Source organism: Thermobia domestica, chromosome 10, assembly GCF_964235325.1.
Source record: "Thermobia domestica chromosome 10, izTheDome1.hap1.1, whole genome shotgun sequence".
NCBI lineage: Eukaryota > Metazoa > Arthropoda > Insecta > Zygentoma > Lepismatidae > Thermobia > Thermobia domestica.
The window spans coordinates 153,473,758-153,500,654 of record NC_137463.1 but is presented as its reverse complement, the minus strand read 5'-3'; the positions used below and the strand labels follow the sequence as shown (position 1 = coordinate 153,500,654).

The 26,897-nt window shown below is 34.9% G+C and overlaps 2 protein-coding genes across 4 annotated transcripts in view; one reads left to right on the top strand and one right to left on the bottom strand.

Annotated features, from left to right (window-relative positions):
* The window catches only part of LOC145662781 (methyl farnesoate epoxidase-like), a 733,391-nt gene that overhangs the window by 540,540 nt on the left and 165,954 nt on the right, over positions 1 to 26,897 (bottom strand). The window lies entirely within an intron of this gene.
* Positions 1 to 26,897, top strand: part of LOC145662780 (uncharacterized) — a 114,231-nt gene that overhangs the window by 73,199 nt on the left and 14,135 nt on the right. The window contains exon 2 of one of the 3 annotated variants that reach the window (XR_014127105.1): positions 23,585 to 23,815. The exons of the other annotated variants lie outside the window; for them this stretch is intronic. The gene's annotated coding sequence lies outside the window, so the exon portion shown is untranslated. Of the gene's footprint in view, positions 1 to 23,584; positions 23,816 to 26,897 lie in introns of those variants that run through there. 3 annotated transcript variants of the gene reach the window in all.

Below are 26,897 nucleotides of genomic sequence, written 5' to 3'. Positions count from 1 at the left end.
TGTTGTTTTTGATCTCTTCTACAGTGACAAAACGGGTACTGGTGAAGTTTTCCTTAAAGCACTGTCACTTAAACTGTTTTAAGGCTATCAAAGTGGGCCTTTGAAGCAGATTTCCAAAATTTGCACATGAATGTGATATTTGCGTGTTGCTCGAACTGAAATATTGCTCTAACTCATCACTCCACACTCATTACCTGCACTACTTGTATACTGTTGGTTGCGAACTGTTCACACTTGTCAAATTCATAATTAGGTAAATCTTAGGACTGTACTGCACAAGATTCAATCTGACTGCATCAAAAATGTTAAATTTACAACAACATTATGGGAATTATTTGACTAGTTTTTTTTTTCGTGGCGCGCAAGTACATAAACAGAAGGAAACGCATTTTAGAAACGCAGTAGGATTTCATACAAAAGCAGGAATACATAAAGAAGGTGACTGCAGGTGACAGTAATCTAAACACAGCACCTAGAATAGTCCAAGCAAGGCATAAAGGATATTCAAGAAACGTACAGTGCTCATCATAGGATGTGCAACTACTTGGAAGGACCACATACGAACTGTTTCGACATGTAGTCGTCCTACAGATTGTAATATTACGTGTAATTGGGTACATATTACTTGAAAGTTTACAACTGAGAAAATAAAGAAATATGGTCAAGTTAACCATAGGTGGAAAACTAGTAGCAAACAGGAGATTGGCAAAAGACCGAAATCGCGAAATCTATGCGGCAGGTCATGAGAAGTCACCAAGACATTAATATTTTGAGTTTCATACTCATGGTGTGTGCATGTACTCACCTTTACATCACACAAGTGCGTATATATTATACATGGTGCTTCCACCTTGGGGCTTATGACCTTTTGTGCAGAATGTTTGCTTAAAGTTGTCCATCTAAATGATGTAGGCTCTAAGATATTAAAATAAAATTGTACGAAGTTGGCCCTTTTTCTTTACAAAATCACTTCTCAATATAGTAGAGGTGCGGGCGTACATCCCCGTGGGAAACTTTTCGCCCTGGGAACGTTCCCTGGGCGCTGAGTGATTGATTGCTATGCTGTAATAACGTATTATCCTATGTTCATACTCTTGGATGGCTACCGGCTGTAGAAACAAGATGAAACATGTTGTTTTCCTCTTCATCTTCTTCTGGTCGCGTATTGGGTAGTTATTTTGGACCCCCCCGCCCTTCCGGCGAAGATCGTGAGTGTCCATGGGAGCAGACTGTGTGAAATTTGTCCTTTGATCGAATTGGTCTTTGTTGCTAAGGTTAAGGAAGTGTAGCGTTTCAGAGCTATTCCTTTTGGAGACAGAATGGATGGAATCAACTGAATGTCTTAAAATTTTCAATGTTCCCTCACCGAGAATCGAACCAGGACCGGTAAGACGTATACTGTAATCAAAATAATACTGGAGTTTTTAAAAAATGACGTTAGTCCTACAATGAAATGGGAATATGAGAACTCTGTGGAAACCCATGGACACACTGTATACAAAGATTAATACACCCAATGGAAATTGAACCCACGAACAAATATGCGCCTTTGACATGAGAAACTCAGATGAGTATATGCTAGGATCCATTCTGGCATTTGTCTGATTGAAATGAAGAACATTCATTTATCATTATAGCTTTGGTAATGAAGTAAAATAATAATACGTAATAATAAATAATAAATGTTGTACGAGAGAGAGAGAGAGAGAGAATTTGCAGTATAAGATGGAACCCGAATCATCATAATGCTCATCTCGTCGTGGAAACGTTCCCTGGGCGCTGGGTTGCTAAGATGAATATCGTTGTTCATGAATTTTTGAAAATGTAGGGTGAGAAATCGTATATTCAAGTGCCCGGCCTTGGGTGCCACATGAAAGTTGTTGCAATAACAGCAGCAACATCGAAATTTAGCCTTGGTCCTATTCGAATTAGACACCTAGATAAGCAAGATGAAACATGACTTTCCTAGGTCTTGAGTGAATAGTTTGGTATTTGGATTCCATTCAGCATAAGTAAAGCAAAATCGGGAGAGGGACGTGTGTTCTGAAAATCCACGTATCGTGAAAATTCATGTCATTTATCGTGAACAGGAAACGAACGATAGTTATATGGCTTGTGGATGGTTATCATAACGAAATATGTACAAAGCCCCGTTGCGAAAAATAGATGTAATGTAGGGCATACATGCATACATACATACACACACACACACACACAAACACACACACACACACAAACATACACACAAACACACTCAAACACACAAACACATACACATACATATATACTGCATTTCAGTGTGAAGAGAAAGACAGTCAGATCAAGGTTGATTGCACATCATGTTTGAGTTTGTTTGAGACGCTATGAAATAACAGACCATCTTACGTTAACCAATTGAATATAGTTGAATAAAAGAATACTGAAACGTAGAGAAAAATTGTGTTTTCCTATTTGGTTTCCTCTGAAATGTATGTCAAGTTTGATTTTGTTGTGATATGCGCTGAATCGTAGAGAAAAATGTAAGAAGAACTGTTGTGAGAATGGGAATGTTAAGTTAACGCATACATACAGCTTCGGCTTACGTACAGTGATAGCATAATCTGCGACAATTGTTTAAGAAAGCTCTGTGCTCCAGAACGATATTTAATTGTAGTGAAGGAACCTGTATTACTTTCAGTTTAATATCACTATTTATTATCGTAGTGTATTTTTCTTCTGTACTTATGGACTACAGAAAAAGTACAACCCAAATAGTACAACCCTGAATCGATAGATCTTATTGAGGTGAACAAAGTGGTATTAAAACGTAAAATAGAAACGTTTTCAGCGGTAATCGAACTCAGGACCGTGTTCATAAGGCACACATGCTAACCACTAGATCAACAGAGAAGGAGTATGTTGCAAGAAGTGATAAGGGTCGCCAGTACATTAGTGTTCATAATGTTACGAGCGATATGCGTAAGGTATTCATTAGGAACTTTTGTAGTTAGGAAATCTCAAACTTTGCGTACCTGTATCATATATCGAAAATTAAAATGAGATATTGAATATTAATTAACTAAATCTATGACCCGTGAAACTCGGAGGTAAAATGTCGAGTTCACAAAAGCTCTTCTGTAATCAATGTTGTAATTGTAATTGTAATCTCGTTATGTCGATCACTCTTAGTTAGCTTACTGTTATTTTTTTAACTGCTCATCGTTTCGGGTTTTGCAGTATATGTCCTTGCATGAGAGAGTCGCAGAAGATGTTATTTTGATACATCTATCGAATAATATGTGAGAACAGATGTTATAACTTTGCATCAGCTGTGGGACTGTATGAAGATGTGAAAAGATGGATTCGAATCATTATGAAAGCTCATGTGTTTGATGAGAAACCTCTTCATAAGATGTTCCCTTTATCTTCGATTTCTTTTGTTATGTATTGTCCTTCGATTTCGTTTACCTTGAATGTATATGTGATTGATGCATTGTTTCCTTGTGTATTTCTGTGATAGCATAATCTGAGAGATGTAATGGAAGACAACTTTAAGAAAGCTAATACTTCACATTGCATTTTAGTGTGAAAAAAGACACATGCATACAACGCAAGATTAGTCAGAGATTTGTAAGCTAACTCGTTGTTGTATCACGTTGCATCAAGAGTTTGTGTGTGTGAAAGAGGAATGCAATGTCATAGCATTTCTGACTATGAACGAGTAGTAAACATATCTGGTTTCAGAGAACTGCTCTTATCATAATTTGAACTGTGATACATTCATTCACAGAGAGGTATGACGACTTTACGAAAAATCTAAATACGTTAGTGTTACTTATTTATTCGAATACTAATAAAAAACATTACAATCTTATTGAGGTGAACAAAATAGCATTAAACGTAAAATAAATATAACCACAGTGCCCCTTGTTCAGGTGGAATAGTGGTCCATTGGAAATCGAACTCCGACGAAGTCAAATATTCATATCAATTCATGAAAAACGATTCGGGAGCACGCAAACCACAGTTAAATATTTTGTCTATCGATAAATCTTATATAACTGAACATAAACGTAAAATGAAGGGGGTGTCAACTCCATAGTTTTCGTGGTCACTGAAATTAATGATGAAATTGCAATCGCATTCTGTGAATTTGATTGTGGATCAGGGTGGTCCCCGGGTGTGGGTATCAAGACTTGTAAAACATAATAATTAAAAAATGACCGATATTAATGTGAAATTCATAGTTTTCGAGGTCATTGAGTTCATTTGTAAATTCAAGTTCATGCTATATAAATAGAATGATCATACCAGGAACCCTAAACACCAGAGGTAAGCACACTGTCATTGAGACACTGTGCCCCGTAGGGAAGAGAGAGTAAATTTATCAGCTTATAGTACAACAAATATGCCCCTTAGGCGAAGGGGTCACATGATTAAGACAAGTGAATGATGAAAAATGAAATGAAATCTTTCAGTTTTACGTTCAAGGGTTATGCCGGTTAGGCTAAAGTAGACGGTAATGATGAGAAATGAAGGAAATGGTCAAATGAAGAAAGTGGGAGGAAACGGGAAAGCCCCGAGAAAACTTACGAGCGCAGTGTTTTTCCAGCTCAAAGTTCACACGGCACGAGCTGGAATTGAACCAAGTACCCAAGCTCCGGTGGTGAACACTCTACCACTGAGCCACCGTGGCCCAAGTGAATGATGATGGAATAAAATGTGGAACGAGAGAGAGTACGTGGGGAAAACTCACGGGTACGATGTTTCCACCACAAACTTACTCGCTTGGAGATCGAACCTGTGACCCTAAACACCACAGATACGTGAGCTCCGAGAAAACCCACGAGCACACGGCGCGAGCTGGCACTGAGCCACCGTGCCCCAAGTGAATGATGATGAAATAAAATGTGGAACGAGAGAGAGTTCGAATAGTAATAAAAACATTACAATCGTATGATGTGTTCAAAAGTGACATTAAAACGTAAAAGGAAATATGAAGCACTGTGCCCCTTGTTCTGGTGCAAGAGTGATCCATCGGGAATCAAACCTGGGATCACGAAAATTAAGTGAAATAATTATATTAATCGATAGATCGTAGTGAGCTTAACATAGTGAAATGGTAACGTAAAATGAAGAAAATGAAATGTAATTTTTGAGTTTTACGTCCCAATGTTATGCCGGTTAGGCTAAAGGAGACGGTGATTATGAGAAATGAACGAAATGGTGGAATGAAGAAAGTGGGAGGTAACGGGAAAACCCCAAGGAAACCACGTACACGGTGTTTACGTAAAATGAAGAGTGACATCCAGATTCGAATTGGGGACCACGTCAATGAAAGGCAAATGTTTATATTATTCGATAGATATTATTAAATTGAACATAGTGACATTAAAACGTAAAATGAAGAGTGATTCGAAAGGAATCGAATCCGGGACCACGTAAACCGAAGTCAAATATTGAGATTTGAACAAAGTGATATTAAAGCTGACAGTTTATAAAATCAATGGTTTATAAAAATTCTATACGAAGAATTTCCAGTTAGCTGATTTACATTAACGTTTTTACGAGTTAAGACTTTATACTGCATGGGAGATTAAGTATTCAAGGTAACCTGCTTTTACTCATAACACTAAAATATACCGTGTCGAAAAATAGAATGTCATAAGTATACCTGATCGTTTAGCTGTGCTATCTTTCCCTGCACAAACACTATTTCTGAAACAAATGTTCTTTCAGCATTTCTTTCATATTCTTTTTATTAGCCTAAATCAATTAATTCCGGTTCAATTAATCACAATAGAACGAAAACATTAACAGATAACAAGATATGAATCATTGTGTCTCTTGTTCGGTTGCAAGAGTGAACCGAAGTCAAATATTCATATTATTCGATAAATCTTATTGAGCTGAACAAATCTCTATTCAATCACATAGAGGAAAAATAACCATTTCCAGTGTAAATTTTGATCGTCATTCTCTAAAAACGGTCACAGAAATCGATAGTTAAGAGAAAGGTAACAAGCAGTTTAATGTCGTAAGAATATATACCATATTTATCCTACAGAAATTTACACTTTCACTTCCAGCTTCAAATGTTGTTATAGAATAAAACAATTCATCGTTCCTAGAATAAGTCCTGTCATCTCTTTTAACACTCTTTTCAAATTGGAAATGGTAGAGATTATTCCCGATTTTAACGTTGATTACCATAGAGCAAAAACGATAATAGATAGCGAGAAGCAGTTTCTTTGAAATCAATTCATCATTCCGAGAATATATCCTAGTACCTATTTAATCCTCTTTTGAAATTAGTTCTGGTTTTAACGTTGATCGTCATAGAGCAAAAACAATAATAGCTAATGAAAAACATTTTGTTGTGAATTTTGTTCAGCAAGAATATACAGGGTGCGTCAAAAGTCCTTGGAAATCTGCATAAGTTTGAAAATCGATAGGAAAAGTAAAAAGTGATGGTGGGAACAGAGGTTTGATGAGAGGCCGTAACTTTCGGAGTGTATGTCATTCATGGCCGCCATCTTGAAATCCGCCATTTTGGATTCAAGTCATTTTTTAAAATAGGATGGGGGGTGTATGACACATCCAGTAACACTAGCTTGAGCTCAGGAATTTAGCTGTCTATGTTAATCATCGTCGAGACCATAAAGTGTTAATTTCCATAACTTTCAGCTCGTTTAGAGGATTAACGTATGAGAGAGTTTTCCCAGATATCCTTTCGCAGATTCTTAACTTTTCATCTGGCTTTAACTTGTCCTAACCTCACCAAACGCGTAGCATAACCTTCTTGGATGTCAATGTAGACTTCTGTATAGACCATAAAGTTTCTTCTCTTTCCGACCATGTTCCTTATTCTCTCAAATCTAAGAAAATATCTTTAACAGTGTAGTTTACTAAGGATTATATGAGACGTGGATCTACAGTTTAAAATGAAAATTCGAACTACCGTACTGCGTTCTAAATTTCAAAGGCGAGAAATAAAATATCAAGAAATTGTTTCACTTTACATACGAATTTAGTCAAGTTCGCAAATTAAGACAAGATAAGACTTCTGAAAAACCTTATTAACGAAAAGTTAAATTTCTTTCTTGGTTACGAGTTCACGAATTTCTCCAAAATTTATTTTGATTACGAATGCGAATTAAATCAAGACGAGATGAAACTCCTACAAAACCTACTAAACGAAACGAGATTTTTTTTTTATTTGTCATACGTGACGAACTAATTAACAGTAGATCTCGAAAACGCTGAAATTGCAATTCTAAATCGTAAATCAACCATTCTTTATTTAATAGGGCATAATCGTGCGACGATAAACTACGAACTAAAGACCTCCGCAATAGAAGTATACGCACAGCGTCTCCATCGTCATTGTATCACACATAAGCTTTTATAATAATAATATAAAATATTGGAATATTGATGAAACAAAAGTATTCGAGAAAATCTACGAACACAATGTTGTTCACCGTAAATGTACTGTGATCGAACCAAAAACCACTGCAATAGAGATAAGCGCGCAGCGTATCCTTGGCGAAAATAGACGTCTGTACGATTTCTTTTCAGATCAATCATCCTAAATAAATTTTCTTTATTCCTACAAAACAAATATCGGAATAATACCAACACTAGTACACCAATTAAAAAATCCTATCATATTTAAGCGATTAAACGATCACAAAATACAAATTTATGTCTAAATAAAAGATTTCAATTTCACTATATTATTATTATTATTATTATTATTATTATTATTATTATTATTATTATTATTATTATTATTATTATTATTATTATTATTATTAAATGCACTAAATTTAGTACTACACTGCTCAGTATAAATGAAAAATATTATTTTTTCTAAATCGATTTTCTTCTTTATGAACAGAAGTCCACTTCGTCGATACCATTCGAAGGTTGAGTGTCGCTTTCCCCCAACCATGGCTGTGTTTGTAAACTAAATCAGCCATAATTGAATCCATGAATTTTTCTTTGCAAAATACTTTTATTTCCAATTTTAATCTTTAATCATCAATGTTCACATCGCCGTTCTTATTAAGAGAGACACTTGGAAAACTGCTGTTCATTCCATTAATAATACTCTGTTTATCAACAAATGTGTGAATTCGAGCAAGTCCTCTGCATGTAAGACATTGCGATTGTACATGATTGCGAATAGTATTTGTACACAAATCAAAATATTCACGTAGCACAATACAAACTTTTCTGCTTTTCATAGCATGTTCAATACACGGTAATATTTTCAAGAAATAAAGCCAATCACTTGAAGTTAAGTACACAGTGTTTCGAGGAGAATGAAGTGTTCGTTTCTTCTCTACATCACTAATTTTTCACCCATTAGTTTTCTCACCCACCAGTTCGTTATTCCGTCCAAGAGACTTTATAAATGTAATTTCCACTTGAGAATTTAAATAGTCCGAAACAGACGGGGTCAAATGTACAAGTTTTTTGCATTCTGCCAAATTTAACTTCACTCGAACTCAAGGGCTTCACCAATACGAATCAATGGTTCAAATGTGCACTATCCAGTCCAATACAAATTAATTTGGTTTTCATTGAATTAAGACCATATTCAACATTTAATAAGTACTCTTTCTTAGTATCCATAGTTGATGCTCAAGCACTCATAGATATGTTACTCCAGTAGCTGATCAACACTAAATAACTTTAGTATGCATACAGATGTCTGTGCATGCATGAAGAGGAGGACGAAGAGGACCAATCATGTTTCATCTTCTTTATACATGTCCTGTACACTTACGATGAAGATACCAATTCAGTAAATTCAAGATCGTGCATGCTATGTTCAGGTAAATTAATCTTCATTTATACGTTAAACATATATTTCCACTTTGCAAATACGATAATAATGCACCATTATCAATAATAATCCTGAAGGATATACATAATAGCACATACATGAATTATTTGTATAAATACACATTATTTTGATAACTTTAGAATATGTACATGTACTTTTTACAGTTATATACAAAGCAAAAAGTATGTAATGGGACTTTATTGAAATTTCACTTTAAAATTCAAAACATTTTATTTGTATTGAAAGGCAATTTCATTATTGCAACTCTTACTGACATTTTTTGTATATATCATCATTCGGAGCAGTATGAAATACTTGCATATCGGAGTACTTTTTCTGTATTTGTTTAACAAACGCGTCTCCCTTCCTCAGGTGAAGAAATGGACAATTAGAAAACCATTTTGCATGTTCTATCCACGGATCATTGTTATCAGTCCAATCTTCCAATCTTTTAATCCAGCACCACAATAGAAGCATACAGTCTGGTCTCTTTTGTTCATGAAAAAATCCAGCATCACTTAATTGTTCCGGACGTTGTTTTATTGAAACAGGCCACTGTTCGAATGTTCTTAAACGTAATTCCTTTGTATATACAAGAATAATCCTTCGTACCATTTCTAAGAATGTCATTGACTTTCCATTTTCTTATGCTCTTTGTCCAGAAATAATACTGTATTTGTCAAATTTCATTCTGTAAATGTAAGAACTGGGTCCTTTTGTTCTTTTTGTCCTTTCTACTTTTCTGTTTCTTTTTATTGATGTTACTTTCTTTCATTTCGCCTATCATACGTTATCGACCGTTGTCAGTTGTGATTCAAGTCGGCCATCATCAGTAATACCGAAACTAAAAGGAGTTGTTCCACACCAACTTGCGCGGATATCAACATGACGGGACTTTAGTTATTATAACAAAGAAAAAATATATCGTTTAGTTAGGCAGGCCAAAAGGGTGCTTCAATTTCTTGTATGAATAGAATGAATGGTTATATTCACTCCTAAATTTTTGTACAAAATTTATAATTGTGCAATTCTTGTCATTATAACTTCAATTTATGCATAAATTAAAATATTTTTGATTTCCAAACTCAGATGGACAATTGCCCACTTCCTTCTCTGTGTTGGACATAGCCCTTCGAAACAAAAGCCTAAATACGCCATTGCTTTTCTTCATCAATGGGAGGTGGGCAGATTTGAGGCTTATTCTTGAGAATGGAGATAAAACTGATATTACTGTAGATCAATCTGATTTCGGAGGTGAATCTGTTAAAGAGTATATTATATATTAGGCGATGTAGATGAAGTAGTAGTACATATCAGTATTACAAATCACTGCCGTGATCAGATTCTCAAATCTGAATGCATGAATATTTATAATTAGTATGTTTCTAATGAGGCATCGACAAAAATCCACGTTAATATCAGTTTAATGACTTCCCCAAAACTATGAAGAAAGAATAACAATTACGTATGACTCAAGAATACTATTATTTGAGCAAAATGATAATCTCAATAGCATTACAGGAATCGTTACAGAAATTTGATGCATGTCATATACTCATTAGTTAACAGATGTAACCTTAAGATTATGGGGAAAAATATTCAAGTAATTCAATTCTTTTCTTCGCTTACGCAGCATCCTCACTCAAAAGAAAAATTGGGACATGCGCAACTACGTAGGAATGCATTAAATGCATTAAAAGCAGGAGTGCATTAAAACCAGGAATGCATTAAACTACGAGAGGAGAGAAAACAGGAAAATTACGTTCGCTACAAAATCCGAATGAAATAACTACACAAAATTTCGTAGACATCAGGCGGGGAACTTCAAACACTTTTAGAACAAAGAAACGCGATTTTTTGAAAGCTAAAATTAAGGAACTTGAAGATAATAGTAAAAAATAAAAACATTCGGGACATGTATAAAAGGGATCAATGAATTTAAGAAAGGCTATCAATTTCGTGCTAATATTAAGGAAAGCTGACGGAACAGTTCCCACTGATACAGATAGCATTTTTAAATAGATGGAAAGATTTATGTGGCGATTTGCTTAACACGGAGCCAAAAACTAATGTGCGTGGAGAAAGAGAGAAACACACGGCAGAATCGTATATTGCAGAACCCAACCGAATAGAAGTAGAAATTGTTATAAACAAATTAAAAAACACAAATATCCGGGTGTAGATGAAATTCCGGCTAAGTTAATTTTAGCTGGAGGCGAAAAGTTGTGGAACAAGATACACAAACTCATCCTCCTTATTAGGAACAAGGAAGAATTGCCACAAGAGAGGAAAGAATCAATCATTGTTTCAATCCACAAGAAAGGCGACAAAACTGACTGTAATAATTAACGAGGCATCTCTCTTCTGTCAATATCCTATGAAATCCTTTCAAACATTCTAGCAAGATTGACCCCATACGTAGATGAAATTATTGGGGATTATCAGTGCAGATTTAGACGAAATCAATCAACTATCGACCAAATATTTACCATTTACCAAATACTCGAAGAAAAGTGGGAATACAATACCCCGGTACATCAACTATTTATTGATTTTAGAAAGGCTTACGACTCGCTCAGGAGAGAAACATTGTACAACGTTCTTACAGAATTTGGAATATCGAAAAAGCTAATTAGATTAATTAAGGTATGTTTAATTGAAACCCAAAGTAAAGTCCGGGTGGGAAAATTTTTGTCCATGAGCTTTCACGTCGAGAATGGCCTGAAACAAGAAGATGCGTTGTCACCATTATTATTCAACTTTGTCCTGGAATACGCTATAAGGAAAATCAAACATAGCAACTAGGGCCTAGAGTTGACCGGTGTTCACCAGGTTATGTCGTACGCTCAGGATGTAAATTTAATAGGGAATGATAGGAGAACAATAGAAAGAAATGCAGAGATCTTATTAAATGCTTGCAGAAACATAGATTTAGAAGTAAATGCAGGGAAAACTAAATACATGGAAGTACATCGGGATCGTAATACGGCAAATCATGAATGTGTTAAAATATTAAATAATACTTTTGATAAAATGGCTACTTTCAAATATCTAGGATCAATATTAGCAGGCGAAAATCATATTCACGAAGAAATTAAATGTCGACTAAAAACAGCGGATTCGTATTATTATTCAGTTCAAAATGTCTTGTCATAGCGATTTCTGTTAGGAATTTGAAGCTTAACATATATAAAATGATAATCATGCCTGTTGTTCTGTATGGTTTCGAAACATGGTCGCTCTCTGAGGGAAGAACATAGACTGAAAATATTTGAGAACAAGATGCTCAGACGAATATTCGGACCCAAGAGGAACTGGAATGGGGAATGGCGGAAACTTCACAACGAAGAACTACATAATTTATACGGAATACCAACATTGTTAGGATCATCAAGCCTAGGAGGCTTAGGTGGGCAGGTTATGAAGCTAGGATGGAAGAAAATAGAAACGCTTTCAAAGTCTTGATTGGAAGACCAACCACAAAACGACCATTAGGAAGACCAAGGCGCAGATGGAAGGACAATATTAAGATGGATCTCGCAGAAATAGGTATACAATTAGAAATCGGATGCAGTTAGCTAAGGATAGAAGTCAGTGGAGAGCTTTTGTGAACGCGGCATTGAACTTCCGGGTTCCATAGACCATAGAGTTAGTTAGCTTACGAAGCATGAGTAGATGTCTAGGCTGATACTTCAAATAGATGAAATGTGCATTTACTTAAAAGATGGGTTCTACTGACAATGGGTAGTATATACACTTTTCGTGTGCTAGGGCCTAGGGGAGAGGAGGAGATAAGGTTTTACATCAGGTTACAACACACAGAATTTCTCACCACAATCGTCAGGTTACGTCACAAATCATCACGCTTATCTGCAAAAAACACTTTTCAAATCGGATTATTGGGAGAGCCTCTAGTTCCAGTGTTGGGGGGACATGTCATCCCATGTCCCCGGAATTTGTGCCGTACCTAGAGGTGAGACAACTTTCCAGCATTAGGATAGAGGCATATCCTTCTCTGGCATTTATTGCAATTTGCGCCCAAGTAGCGGAAGTGGAATTAATACATATTGATGAGCCTACTAAACGCACTACAGCACGAAGTTCAGTTTGAAATACTACAGATTACGATTCTTTTTAAGAAAATGGAAAAGCCAAGAGAAGTCAATTTCATTTTACATTCCTTTGTGGCAATCGGACACAAATCATCACACTTATCCCAAAAAGCTTTTTCACATCAGATTATTGGGGGGGGGGACAGTCCCTCCAGGTCCAAGATTGGGGGACATGTCCCCCTCGTCCCCCCGGGATTTGCTCCAGTGTGCATGATGGCTCAATGGTAGAACGCTCAATTCTAATGCAGGGAGTCCCTAAATCGATCCCGGACATGAGAGTTTGTTGTTGACGACAGTGTGTCCATTAGTTTTCACAGAGTTCTCATATTCTCATTTCACTGTAGGACTAACGTCAATTTTTTAAACTCCAGTATTATTCTGATTAGAGAACACGTCTTACGGGTCCTGATTCGATTCTCGGTGAGAAAGCATTGGATATATTAAGACGCTTCGATCGTTGCAGTTCTTCCTCGGTGAGAGAAAATTGAATATTTTAATACATTCAGTTCATTCGATACTTTCTGTCGTGAAACGAAAATCAATCAATTATTCACAGGCCGATAGCCAGCCCAAAAATGTACTTGGTCCGGAAGAAGTTAGGGGGGGGGGCGATCCAAACATTTATAGTTCATCCCCATATTATAGTTTGTTTCCAAGCCTACCGTGAAAATTTTAGGGTAGGCCCGGCACATTAGATCTCTTTGGAAACGAGCCTGATCGCACACAAAATAAGCAAAATTTTGGAACTCGTTCCCTCACATTGGTAATTTCTCATCCATTCCATTTCTACCTATTCAAAAACGAAAATATACGTCATAAAGTGACTTTGGGTAGGGGGCGGGCCCAATACATGTCGACGCTCACATATACCTAGCAGCAACTTAAATTCACGAGCTGAACAGGAGAAAATCATGTTTCATCTTGTTTACACATCCGTCTCAGCTTCCGTTCTTAGCTGATGCTGAATGGAACCCAAATAACAAACTATTCACTCAAGACCCAGGAAAGTCAAGTTTCATCTTGTTTATACAGGCGTCTAATGCGAATAGGACCAATTCCGATGCTGTTGCTGCAACTTTCACGTGGCACCCAAGGCCGGGCGCTTGAATATACGATTTTTCATCCTACATTTTCAAAAAATCATGAACTACGATATTCATCTTAGCAACCCAGCGCCCAGGGAACGTTCGCAGGGCGAGATGAGCATTATGATGATTCGGGTTCCATCTTAAACTGTAAATCCTCTCTCTCTCTCTCTTTCCCTCCCCCCACCCTCTCGTACAACATTTCTTACGTATTATTATTTTACTTCATTACCAAAGCTATAATCCTAAATTTTCTTCATTTCAATCAGACAAATGCCAGAATGGATCTTAGCATATACTCATCTGAGTTTCTCATATCAAAGGAGCATATTTGTTCATGGGTTTAATTCCCATTGGGTGTATTAATCTTTGTACACAGTGTGTCCATGGGTTTTCACAGAGTTTTCATATTCTCATTTCATTGTAGGACTCAGGTCAATTTTTTAAAATTCCAGTATTATTTTGATTACAGTATACGTCTTACGGGTCCTGGTTCTCGGTGAGGGAACATTAAATATTTTAAGACATTCAGTTGATTCCATCCATTCTGTCTCCAAAAGGAATAGCTATGAAACGCTACACTTCCTTAACCTTAGCATGAAAGAACAATTCGATCAAAGGACAAATTCCATACAGTCTGTTCCCTTGGACACTCACGATCTTCGCCGGAGGGGCGGGGGGTCCAAAATAACTACCAAATACGCGACGAGAAGAAGAAGAGGAAAACAATATGTTTCATCTTGTTTCTACAGCCGGTACCCATCCAAGAGTGTGAACATAGGCATAATACGTTATTACAGCATAGCAGTCAATCACTCAGCGCCCAGGGAACGTTCCCAGGGCGAAAAGGTTCCCACGGGATGGACGCCCGCACATCTACTAACGTCCAGTACATAATGTTTGGGATTTTGATCGTAATTTATTAAACCATTGCATGATTTCTGATAAATTTGGTAATGATGCAAAATTGATTTTCTCAGATGTACTTGCTATTTACGTTAAGTGTATTTAAGTATTGTAAGTGTCTTACAACTTTGAAGTTTTTCATTTCTTTTGTTTCGCCTTCCCTTGTTACTTTAGAAAGTTCCGCGAGTCAGATATTAAGATTGTTTGACTTTGCAAATATTTTTCGACAAGGTATTGCTACATTAGCAAGGAAGCTGACGACGCTGTACAAAATCTAGATTGTAAGATAAGTAACGTACAGAAGAATCTAGAAAATTTGTCGAGACCCAAGGGATTGAAGTGCGTGAATTTTGCTATATGCAAATGGGAGGGTTAAGAACCGAATTGACTGAACGTTTCTACACTTTGTCCATGAATTTACAAGCACTATGGGCGAAGAGCAAAGTACATTAACACGCAAATTATCTCTGTAAAAGACCAAGTGGAAACTTTACAGAGAGATTGTAGTAGTGAATTTCGGCAAATTTGATCTCGACCTAATTTTTTCCTATGGGAACGTTCCCTGGGCGCTGGTTGTTGAGCTGGTATACGTATGCTCATACTCTTGAACGCCTACCGGCTGTAGAAACAAGATAAAACATGCCTTTTCGTCTTCTTCTTCCTCTTCTCGTCGTGTATTGGCTACCCCGTGGAAAAATTTTGGTCCTGGGAACCCGTTGTTGCTATGCTCATACTCATGGACGGCTACCGGCTGTAGAAACAAGGTGAAATATGCATCTTCCTATTCATCTTCTCGTTGTGTATTGGCTAGTTATTTGAATCCCCTTACACCCCCATGCTCCCTCTTGCAAAGCTAAAAACGGAAGCTTCTCATAGCATTGGGTAGATTTTTGGACTCCCCACCCCAACTCTTTGATATTAAGTGATCGAAGCTTCCCAATTGATTGGTCTTTGTCTTCTCGTATTGTATTAGATAAAGATCGGAAGCTTCTCATTGCATTGGGTAGCTATTTTGGACCCCCTATCCAAACTCTCTGATATCCAGTGATCGAAGCTTCCCAATTGATTGGCCTTCGTCTTCTCGTCTTGTATTGGCTAGCTATTTTGGACCCCTTAGCCCCCCTCTGGCGAAGAGTATACTTATATATATTGATTGGCGTTGGGTCCGCCTGTAGTATAGCATATGATATTTATCGTTCAAAACTCTTCATTTCGAAGCACTATAATGTTTTCTAGTGTTCAATACTCTCTCTCTCTGTCTGTCTTTCTTCGAGAATTGAACCCGGATCCTCATGGGCTAAAAGAAGAAGTTTTTTTATTACTAGTCCTATCCCCTTCCGAAGCCTTTTGTTTACTGTACGCTACTGTATGTTAAAATTGCTTAACTGTACGTTCCAACTGTTTACATTTAACTTTTTTTAAGTTTGTTCACTAACTTGCGGATATAATGCTCCCAGGAAAGGCACATATGTGTACTTTCTCAGCGAGAATCGAACTCAGGGAGGAACAAGAACTTGAATCGAACAATTACTTCATGTAAGTACTAAAGGTAGACGTATTAATCAGAATAGTACTGAAATTAATTTATCGGAGTTTTGTAGCTTTGTTAACTTACGATATAAAAAATTTGTACACAAAAATACACTTTGGTGGGGAGCTGAGATCGAATTTGGTACTTTACGATTTAGAGTTGAATTAGTCCTTGCATGAAAAAAAAAGAATTTTACGTATATAGCACTTCGCGTTGATTTTCGCTTCACTACAGAAAGGATCGAATTAACTTAATGTCTAAAAATATTCAATGCTTTCTCACCGAGAATGGAACCCGAACCCTAAATATGCTTTCATTTTGAAAGCTCTCTCACCGGAATCGAACGCAAGACCGTGGTTCTTCGTAAGTGTATGGGATATGTATAAACATTTTCGACTGACTTCCACATCAGCGGAACCGAACTCATGATCTTAGGGTCAATACACCCCACGGAAGTTCATGTTCGTTACATTGGAATTTAGTGTCGCTTTCTGTACCGCACATATGTTTACGCATGACAAAGACCACTTGGGTGCATGCTGAGGCTTGAATACAGTATGCTACCCATAGCAATTCATAATGTTTTGAAGTCATAGGCTGGAAATCGTAAAGACTCCATCTTTTTCTGATTAGTTGCTGAGGAGGATATAGTGTTTCATTGAAGCTATTTGCTTTATGTAATTTGGTCTTGGGATTCTCACCAATTCAGTTGGAAGTGTTCATGGGAATAGGATTTGTTTGCAGACTGTCCTTTGATCGAATAGATCTTAGTTGCTAAGGTGAATATCGCATTGCATGATTTTTTCAAACGTATACATTTGAGATTACATGTATGTTTGTTTTCGTGAGAAGCACCGTACTTTGTTCTGTTCACATACTCACGTGCGACTCAAGATGGTGTAATCTGAACGCGAAAACGCTGAGCTATGTATAATGTAAAATAGGTTTGTTTAAAAATAAGATTTACTGAAGATGATATTTTGATACACCTATCGAACAATGTGTGTGAAGAAGGAAATGAGTTAATTTTCAGATGTGGAACTGAATAAGGATATGAAATGTACCAGGGGGTTGTATTCACTTGGAAAAGCTCATATGTTTCTTGAGAAACTTCATCATAATAAGCTCTCTTTATCTTTAGCTTCAGATATGTGTACTTTTTAAATATGTGATCGAAATGCTTCGCGATTGCGTTTACCTTTAATGTATATTGTCAACCCCCCTAGTGTACCTTTAATAGCAATCGCGCAGCTCTGAAAGTAGGGAAATTGTCCTCTTAACATTCTCTAAAATGTCCAGGAAAAATTTAGTAAACTTATCTCAAGAAAGCAAACACAATGCCAAGTTTCATTATTAAAATTGTATTTTCATTAAAGTGATTTGTCATGGATGTGTAATTTGTATTGTGTGTACGGGATATGCAAAACATTACCAGATCACTACTCACAAAGCCTGATTGTTTCCTCTATTTGATAACGATGATCAGATAGCAAACACATACCTCTCAAATTGATGTTGTTGGTCGTCTTCTGAAAACAAGATGCAGCTTAGCAAACTTCCACGACTTGGAACGATGCAACTACCAGGATTTAAAACTTTAAACGATGGTAAAACTTAATGACTGATAATAGTCCACCATGACTCGTAAACTATTCGCTGTCTAGTACCCTCGTTGTCCTCTGATTTTCTCTGCTCCTCTAATCTTTGAATGCTCTTTGAATGATCTCGTTCCATCCTAGGTAGGGTATTTATTTGAAAAATGTTGATTTCTAAACTGCTACCTTAATTCACGTCACTCCACGTGTTTGCTTATCTCATTGCCGAAATTCACATTTCTGCAATGATCATCAAATAAAATCTCCAGACATCTATCTCCGTAATCTGCCAGTTTTGTCACATCCCAAAATTGTGTTGATGTTAACAAATAAATCTTACAATAGCTCTTACAAATAAATCTTACAATAACTCTTGTAATAGCTCTTACTCTGCAACTTACTTATTTGTTGTCCTTCGTCATCATAACATTACAAATCCACATGTCTGTGTTTACAACTTACACAAAACAAAAACAATAACTTGAACAACATTACAATCTAATCATAATTTTGAAATATCTTATTAATGTCTGTCTTTTACTTAATTTTAAATTTTGTAATTTATTGTCTTTAATTCTGTTACATTTTGTTGTCTTTATTTTAATCAATTTTAATAGATTTTTGAAATACAAATTTATTTAAACCTAACTCCTCATCACGGCCTCTTTTGAAACTCAAAGGTGCTTCGCAGCTGATCCAATCGAAGTATGAGATTGGAAAGACAATAAAATAGAAACAACAATAAAATATAAACCGTTTCCCTTTTTCTTCTTTTTCTCATTACCATCACCGCAAATTTAACATAAATATCATAATAATGTTGAAAAAGAAAATAATCAAAATATATATTTACATTAAATAAATCAAATGAAATAAAATTTCTGTATTTACATTTTTGCGCGTCAATCTATTTACATAAATACTGCTGTCATAACGTCCACAGAATCATTTTCCTGCCATCTATTGTCTTTATTCTTGAACTACAATCACTCAGATACTCTCAGAGACTTGAATAAATCATGCTCTTCATTTATATATAAATATATTTTAATGTGCAGAGTCCTTCATGGAAAATTCCTCTTGCTCGTCCGTGTCCATGGTCTCCATCCTACATATTTTTACTAAAGTCTATCACTTTTTCCTTTCTCATCACATCACTGCAGAAATATACTAAATAAATCATTGGTAATTAGTTTGACACACTTGTCTTATCACTGGAACATTTACACTTCACAGTTAATCACAAAAACACTGCTAATTCTATCGGTTTTATTATCACACAATTTCATAAAACCACAATTATCATTGAAACTATGATAATCCATTTTCATGCATCTGGCAACGCTGCAACTTCCGCAAACTTGCTGAATGTTTAAAATTTCAAGCTTGCCCTCGAACGAATTCAACTCTTGATTTCCGCTCTTAGAACGCGTCACTTTTAGTTGTGAAACGGTCCCATAGTTCGCGTGTCCACCAAATTTCAATAATTTTACGGTCATAATACTACAATTTGACATGGAAAATATTAGTTTTATTCCCTTTATTCTTTTCCTATTGACCGTGTTTTCACCGTATTTTCAGTTTTTGAATGGTCAAAATCGGCGTGTTTCGACGTGTTCGTTGAATTAATTGGATGTGCACTCTCCAAAATTTCAGTGGTGTCTTTCTTCTCTGCGTTGTGTGGCTTACTATCTGAAAACTCGTTATTATGTGAAATAATTGCCTTTAATGATTTGTGATCTGTGCTTTTTCCTAATACTAGTGTCTGTGAAAATAGTGTTTGATGAGATAATTCCATGTGTGGTTAAATTCTGTGTTAAGTTTTTACTATTCTTATTAACCTTGGCATAAATCGGGACTGACAAGAAATGCTTACTAGATACTGTAGGTAGGCCTATAATTGCCTTCTCATAAATGCTTTCAGAGTTAATTTCACTTCTGGTACTAACAATCTTACATTCTTTTCTGTCTAACTTTCCTACTTTAACTAGGATATAACCCGTAATTGCGCTAATTATAATTACTAGTACAAATAGTACTAAAACCACAAGATAAAAGTATAATTTGTTGTTATCCATCATTCACGATAATCTGTAATAAACAGAGGAAAAACTATAAACTTCATTCCTTGACTTGATAGTAATTTCAATTACTCTAAAATACTAATACTACTTATATTATCGCTCATTTTTGTCTACCAACTCATTTTGACTGTATTTTACAATCCCGTTATTCGTTTGGTAGACGCGTATGTTCTAACTTCTCATTGCATTTTCGTTTGCATAACTATTCTCCTAGATGCAATGTTTTTTCTTTCGTTCTTAAATTATATGTAATTTCTAACAGTACTAAAATAGTCCCTTGAATTCCATATTTGTTTTCCTATCTTTCTTTTTTCAACCTTCTCATAACACTAAATTCCTATTATTATATCCCTAAATATTCTTTATTTAAACTCGTATTTAGGTATCTAAGGCTATATCTTAACTATAATTATCCATTTTGCATTATTTTAGATCATTTTATTCGTGTCCTTTAATTTTAACATTGCACGCCGTAGAATGCATCATCCGTCGCCTCGTCCTGTTCGGATCACATCTCCTCTCACTCATAGTAGGCGTGGCTAAAGCGTTCAGCCATCTTGTCGTCATTACATCAGCCTGTACGTCACCGTACGTTACCGGGTCCGCATCAAGCGATTCTCCTGCGACTTCCAGCGACTAACTGATAATCACACTCACTTTCGCATCCAGCGAGATGCGCTCGAAACAATACATGCAGTCAACACTCAAATGCATTTAAAAACGTCCTAAATTCCTATATTATTTTATTTTTATTAAAATTAAATGACTTCTTATACTAACCTAAAATATACATGATTATAAAATCTACAATCCTATTCTTCTATTATGCTTTTCATTCTCTACTTTCTATCTATAATACTATAATACTAGCTAGTAAAAAAATTACTTAAAATTATTTTCTCCTTAACACAATGTCTGCTACCACTTATATAATTATCCTATCACCGAATCTATACTCTTCAGTCTTCATTACTAATACTCTATAGTATCTATTTCGTTATTTACTTCTAGGTGTATTTAAAATTATTAACCATAGATCTTCTAGGTATGTCTTCTCGCTTTTCTCTTTCGATCTTCTAGTTTTCTAGTTTTCCCTATTCTCTGTCTATTCGTATCGTGTTACTTCGTTGTCTATCCTAGTTATACGTATCTATTATCTATTTTTAACCATGCTTAAGTATATAATTTTACTCATCCTTGATTTCCAACAATCGATTTCCCATTCTCTTCCGTTCATTTCTCAACCGGTTACGCTCCTTGACTTACGGTCCTAGGATCGATACCTCCCTAGTCAGCTTGTTCCTAGCTGCTAGGTAAGTACCTGAATATGTTCTTTTTTACTTTTCTAATGATTTTTATTCTTTTCCAGCAATACATCAACCAATTTTATGCTTCACGTGCATTTTATGTTATTATTATTATTATTATTATTATTATTATTATTTTATGTCTTATGCATCCTCTTTTTGCATTTTATAATTCTTAATTGCTTTATATAGTCTACAGTACAAAACTATTAATGCTATTATCGTCAGTATTAATACAATCATTATTCCAAAGATTAAATGCGTAATATACTCTGTTGTAACAAAAAGTTGTGGCACAGTAGTCTCGACTTTTAATTTTAAAAAATTTTCGGTGAGTGTACGAAGCTCTTGTGTGTGTAATGAAAAATTTAATTGTTTCTCTGATCAATTTCCCATTAAATTTACATGTTTATCTTTTACGTTAATAATTTGTTTAGTAGGTATTGCCAACTCACCAATGATCCTTCGATCAAAATCCTTATAATTTACAAAATAGGATCTGTTATTACCATATTCCAATTTAGTTGATGTTATTCCCTGATGATTTTCTAATTTAGTTCGATATCCTCCTTTTAATGATGAATATATTACTCCAGCGTGTGTGTATTCAAATAAAACTTCGCCTAAATATTTCTCTGAATTTTGTTGACAATTCGCTAATGACTTGTTAAATACTATACTGTTTAAACATTTAGCCTTGTCATCGAGTGTAATAACTACTCAAAAATACAAAAAGGTTTTAAATTCACACTTTGACCTGTCTAGCGTATGATATTTCTCATTAGCAAAGTACACTACCTTCAGTAATTTATAAAATATTCAAAAATTTTGATTCAAATAACCCATAGACATTACTTTGTACATTACTGAAATATTATTATCATAAATTACAGGTGTCTGTAACAATAAATCAAGATTATCATCCTCATAATTATAACGCATTAAATAGATAGCCAACATCCTGTTTATTTATATTAGTAATTGCGTAGCTCTGAAAGTAGGGAAATTGTCCTCTGAACATTCTCTAGAATGTCCAGGAAAAATTTAGTAAACTTATCTCAAGAAAGCAAACACAATGCCAAGTTTCATTATTAAAATTGTATTTTCATTAAAGTGATTTGTCATGGATGTGTAATTTGTATTGTGTGTACAGGATATGCAAAACATTACCAGATCACAACTGACAAAGCCTCATTGTTTCCTCTATTTGATAACGATGATCAGATAGCAAACACATACCTCTCAAATTGATGTTGTTGGTCGTCTTCTGAAAACAAGGTGCAGCTTAGCAAACTCCAACGACTTGGAACGATGCAACTACCAGGATTTAAAACTTTAAACGATGGTAAAACTTAATGACTGATAATACTCCACCATGACTCGTAAACTATTCGCTGTCTAGTACTCTCGTTGTCCGCTGATTTTCTCTGCTCCTCTCTAATCTTTGAATGCTCTTTGAATGATCTCGTTCCATCCAAGGTAGGGTATTTATTTGAAAAATGTTGATTTCTAAACTGCTACCTTAATTCACGTCACTCTACGTGTTTGCTTATCTCATTGCCAAAATTCACATTTCTGCAATGATGATCAAATAAACAAAATCTCCAGACGTCTATCTCCGTAATCTGCCAGTTTTGTCACATCCCAAAATTGTTTTGATGTTAACAAATAAATCTTACAATAGCTCTTACAAATAAATCTTACAATAACTCTTATAATAGCTCTTAACTCTGCAACTTACTTATTTGTTGTCCTTCGTCATCATAACATTACAAATCCACATGTCTGTGTTTACAACTTACATAAAACAAAAACAATAACTTGAACAACATTACAATCTAATCATAATTTTGAAATATCTTATTAATGTCTGTCTTTTACTTAATTTTAAATTTTGTAATTTCTTGTCTTTAATTCTGTTACATTTTGTTGTCTTTATATTAATCAATTTTAATAGATTTTTGAAATATAAATTTATTTAAACCTAACTCCTCATCAATATATGGGATTTATGAATTTTTTTGTTCGTGTGTTTGCAAGATATCGTATTTTTGCTTAGCACCTTTCAACCATGTTGGTGTTAGTTTATTCTTGTTGACATAATTGAATATATTTTTTCTTCGATTAGGACATTTCCTGAACAATGTAGAGACGATTGGCATGAGATTTTGATGAGGGCTTGTGAAATTTCGTAAGTCGCCTTTCTCAGATAGGTGAGTGCTTCGTCATGTCGCTAAAGGGGTAAGTATACATTAAATCCTCATTTTAAAAAGAAAGAAGAAATGGATGTATTGAAATGTAATATTTAAAATGTTTAAATTTCGTGTGACGTTTTTATTTGACGTCATACGAATGTAGAATAAAGACCATTGAACAGAGTGAAGTAGACTTTTAGGAATTGTGTTGTGCTCATCTGTGTATTAGAAGAGATTGTCAGCATACTGAAGCTCTACGTTGTAGTAAGATAAAACATAGTTGTTGTTCCCTCTTTCTTTCTCTTTTAATCATCTCTGAGGTGCTACCTAATTGCTAAAAATAGTGATTATTTAAATTCTTATACGTATTATCATTTAACGTTGTAATTTTTCATTTGAATTAGCTTTTTTGTCTGTCTTAAAATATAATTTGAAATGGAGTCCTTCTTACATAAACATTCAGTTCATTTTCCTATACTACAGGTGGATGGAACTCCAGCTACTTTGTTTACAAAATCTAAGTATTACCAAGGGAACTATGGAGTTTTATGTTCCTTTAAAGAGTATGTACCATCATATTCAGAAAAAAAAAACGATATAAAAATAGAAATTTCTACACGCAAGCCCATTATAAGCGATGGTTTTTGATTTATATTACCCCTGTTAGCATTGGCTTTGAGGAATTGCTAGAGTTAGGAAGGCATAGATATTTTTTATCCGTAGTATCATCACTTATCAAAACTTGTTGGCTATTACGTGATGCAACCTTTTTTCGCATTAAGAATTCATCTAAAAAATTTCAGATTTGTACAATTTTTCAAGACGTAGGTGATCAGGTACAGTTACAGAATCAATTAGCCGGATATAAGTGTAGGTACATCTTCAATAGTGTAATTCAAATTGCGGACCTGATGTGCAGAGCTATGTAAAAATGCATCATGTATTATATCACAGAACACTACATTGCTAGATCTATCCGCTTTCTCAGATTTGTTGAAAAAAAGTAACACATGGCTATTGTAATTCGTCATTTGATTTACCTTTTCTTGTTTGTCTTAGAAAGCAATACATCTTCGCGGGTACTAATTGAGCGCACTTACAGTCACGAAAAAAACATTCTTCAGTTGACAAACTTTCTTTTCCTATTACAGTAACAATTTTAACAAGTTATCAAATTATAACTATTCCAAAGATAATGAGACAAAAAAGATCCAGATTAATTCATTTGTTCCCGAATTAATTTGTCAACTGTAGAATACTTTCTATTTCGTGTGTACAGGAAGATCATATGGTTCAGATTCTTGTCTCATATATCCTCGGAGATATTCTGATTCTTTTAGAATAGAATGCAATTTAATATAATATTTCCTTGAATATAGTGTTTAGCATTTAGTTTACAATTAATGTCATTATATGTACTAATTCTTTTCTTGTTCTTCGACACTACTTGCTGAAAGCAATACATATTCGCGGCAAATCATTTAGTGCACGTACTTTCTGTGTAGGAAACGTGAGTTTGACTCTTGACCGATTCCAAGTTAACATGTAAATTCATGTCTCGTATAGCCTCGGGATATTCTGATTCTTGGAGAATAGAATGAATTTTAATGTAATATTTACCTGAATATAGTGATTAGCATTTTATTGTATTTTCAGTAGCTAGTTATTTAGTTACTATTACTGTTAGTATATGTAGGGGATTATTTTTTGGTCTTTAACATTACGGAAAGAAATAATTTTATAAATATAGTATTTATATAGTCGAAGTGGTTTTGATTATTATTTCAGTGCTTATTTAAATGTTGTTTTCGTAACGTAGATAGTTATTTTTTTTAAATAGTATTGGTATTGGAAATAATTATTTCATTTATTTTTCGTGAGTGTACATGCCTATGTTATGGGAAACTTGAGTTCGACTCTAGATGATAGATAATGTAGTTCGAATTTCACGTGGAACTACAGCTGCTTTGTTTACAAAATCTAAGTATTACCAAGGGAACTATGAAGTCTTATGTTTCTTTAAAGAGTGTGTACCATCATATTGAGAAAAACGATACTGAAATTAGAAATTTGTACACGCAAGCCCGTTATCAGCAATGGTTTTCATTTGTATTAACCCCTGTTAGCATTGACTTTAAGGAATTGCTCGAGTTAGGAGGGGCATAGATATTTTTATCCGTAGTGTCATCACTTATCAAAACTTGTTGGCCGTTACGTGATGCAACCGTTTTTCGCATAAAGGGTTCATCGGAAAAATTTCAGATTTGTGCAATTTTTCAAGGTGTAGGTGATCAGATACAGTTACAGAATCCATTAGCTGGCTAAGAGTGTAGGTACATCTTCAATAGTGTAATTCAAATTGCGGACCTGATGTCACCATGTGCAGAGCTATGTAAAAATGCATCATGTATTATATCACAGAAAACTACATTGCTACTTCTTCTGTATATAGGATAGGTCTGTGTTTCTTTCTTTAGATATAGGCTATCTTCTGTTTTCAGCATTGCGTCACTTGACGTGAGAACATCACGTTAACACTCCTCACTTTGGTTGATGTTTGTCTTGGTTTAATATTTTTCTTCACACGTATGTAGTTCATTCTTTTTTTAAAAAAAGTAAACTTGCGATGTTTAAAGATGATGATGATGAACGTGTATAATAGACTTCCATCTTTTAGTGACGTCATTCGATTCTTTTTAATGTTAGACTTTCGTTTTGAAAGTAATTAATTTTCAGCAGCGGGAGAGGAGCGCTGCTGCACTGTACAAAACTCCTGAAGAAGCCATTATTACCACACTGAGGAAATGCATGGTGGTTACTTTTAAAAATAATTACTCTCAAAACCCTTTTGTGCTTTCCTCTTTTATCTTTTCATTTTCTTTTTGTTATTTCAACTGTACTTCAAAGGTAGCACTTAGACATTTCCCTTACCTTTACATGTATATGCAACTATATAGTATTTTACTCAACATTTTGCGTATACATGTAAATATATATGAAGAAGACGGAGAAATAGAAGAAATGAAAACAGGATTATCTTGCGTTTAAACCTGTTAGAATATGATCTGCTCAAAGGAATGTGACGCATCTATCTTCTACTTTTAGATAAGTTATATATATTTGTTTTCAATAAAAGATAAATAACTACTTTTACTTAAAATATATAATAAAATAAATGTTTACTTGTTTTCTTTCAGGAAACAAATTCATGTTTACTACGTAAAGTAACGTTTCATTCTTGTTTCT